The sequence below is a fragment of the Benincasa hispida genome, chromosome 1 (assembly GCF_027475165.1).
Source record: "Benincasa hispida cultivar pf3 chromosome 1, pf3_genome.v1.1, whole genome shotgun sequence".
NCBI classification, from domain to species: Eukaryota; Viridiplantae; Streptophyta; class Magnoliopsida; order Cucurbitales; family Cucurbitaceae; genus Benincasa; species Benincasa hispida.
The window spans coordinates 40,415,733-40,418,071 of NC_143478.1; the positions used below are offsets into that span (position 1 = coordinate 40,415,733).

The following is a 2,339-nucleotide window of genomic DNA, read 5'->3' on the forward strand; positions in this document are numbered from 1 at the left end:
TAGTAATTAATGTAACTATTAAAAAAGTGTTTAAACTAATAATATATCTACTTTGATCATTATATTATGCGTTATACGTTATTTATCACTAGGTCAACCAACGATGGTTAAAAAAAAAAAAATAGACTATCTATGAAAAAATTTATAAGTTTTATTTTTTCTCCAACGTCTCCATCTCTCACATTCTCTTTCCACTCTCAACTCTCCGCTATCTCTGCATTCCCAATTTTCGCTCTTTTCATAGCTACGACTCTATAAAAAGCCCTTCATCCCTTCCCTTCCCATTTTCATAGCTACGACTTCTTCCCTTCCCTTTCGATTTGTTGCACGACTTCTTCATTTCCATTCCGTTTGTGCTATTTCCTCCCTTCAGCATTCGATCGAGTTCCCTTCTCTTTCCATCTGAGTATTTGTGGCAGGTATTTCATCTCCCATCCTTCTATTCGCTGCCCTAAGTCGTCTTTGTCTTCCCAAATTTCATCTCCTTCCAAAATCACCGGAAACGATTTAACCTGTATCGAAAATCCTGTCCTTAGAACAACTTTTAATGACCCAGTTCTTCCCCACACAATCACAAACTCGTAAATCACAAAACGGCCAGTTGAATACTTGGAATCGCTGATGTGTTTCACTTGAACCAGTTAACCAACATAATAGCAAGGTAATTAGAACATCATTTAGTATATTGAAAGCATTATGGTTTTGTGTGTACATTCTTATATCTGTTTGTGCTAGTCTATTCTTCTAATTTAGATATTTCTCATTCTTCTCATTTGCAAGGCAAGAACCTAAATCTCCTAATTTAGGGCTTTTTCACCACTCACTCTTCTTTAATCAAATTTTATTTTTCTTTCTGTGGTTCGGTTCCAATCGAGAGTTACTACTTTAAAAGAAGTTACTTCGAGTAAAATTTTTAGTTATAATTTTGTTGCCTTGTGTTCTACTTGAGAAAAGCTAGTTTATTTCCAGAGGGAGAATTTTTCAAGCTAAAAATGGAGTATTTGTTGTAGATATAATTGTGTTGCCTTGTTCAGCTCATTTTCTCTTCGTTTTTGTGTTGTCCATTTTTTTTATTATTTATCTTAATAGAAAGAGTTCTTATATTTGTTTTTGTTACATTAAGTTGGAAAACATATATATTTACATATTTACACAGTAAAAAAGATTGAAAACAGAGGAATCAATTGGTTCTCAATGATTATTATAAAATGCAGTTATATTTTATTGTAGTTTGATGGTTTAATTTCGAGCTAATGTTTTATTGCTCCTCAACCTATTTACATATATATCCAACTTAGAAGGCATTGCATTAGAAAAATCTCTTTCCCTCTGTTAGTTATATTGTATTATTTTTCTTTTCTAGTACTTCTTTGTTTTCATTCTTTCTCTATACTCACACACGAAGTGTCACTCACAGTTTCATCTCGACAGAAGCTTGGCCAAGTACCGATTGAACCAAAGATAGTTTCGCCGGTTGATTTGGAATTCCCTTGACGTCGTAAGACTAATCCACAACACACCGATCTTGGATTAGGCGTCAGAATGTGTGGTTAGGGATGAGCGTGAAGTTAGTAAGAAAAGCCTTTGTGACCGAATAGATGTTGTTTTCGACAGCGACCAATGACTCTATATTTTGGGTATTGAAGGCTTGCTATTGACGATCCTTTTTAAGCTTTTCCTCTGACAACAAATAGAATTTGTGGTTGGGCCCTCTCTACAAATACTCTCAACATTGTCTTTCATATTTTTCGGTATCATCTTTCAAACAAGTAAATCTCGTAGTCTGTAAACATATTGTTGTATAAACATATATTATTGTTAATAAAATAAGTGTTATTTTATAAACATATACTCAATCTAATAAACTAAGATCCGAGGTTATTTTATGTAATTTAAACAAGTATGTAGAGACATACAGGTGGATCTTGTTTACATTTTGCTATGTGTTCATGTAGAGTTTTCTATACGACCGTGTAGTATATGCTAGACGTTCACATAGCTAAATGCTACGCGATTGTGTAAAGTTATTGCACGATCATGTTGCGTTGGTAGCAAGATTGCGTAAGCGCTCGAGGAGTAGACGATCGAGCGGCATTTAATGCTTGACGCATGGGTTGCGTGCTAAACGATCGTGTGGACTATCATGCTCATCGCATAGTCTTTAGCTACACGATTACATGGTATGCACTACTCGAAGCACGTTGCACGATCGCGTGAACTTTCATGATCACCGTAAAGTCCAAAGCTATGCAATCGTTGTTACACGATCGTTTATACTCGATGCTTGTTGCTCGACGGTAAGGACATTTGCTACACAATCAAGCTGCAATGCTTCAAGG

The 2,339-nt window shown here is 35.2% G+C and overlaps 1 long non-coding RNA gene across 1 annotated transcript; it reads left to right on the top strand.

Moving 5' to 3' along the window:
* Window positions 1–240: 240 nt before the first annotated feature.
* On the top strand, window positions 241–1,847 carry LOC120091935 (uncharacterized). Its single transcript, XR_005485867.2, has 2 exons — window positions 241–661; window positions 1,418–1,847. It is a non-coding gene; the product is annotated as an uncharacterized LOC120091935 (long non-coding RNA).
* Window positions 1,848–2,339: the final 492 nt, after the last annotated feature.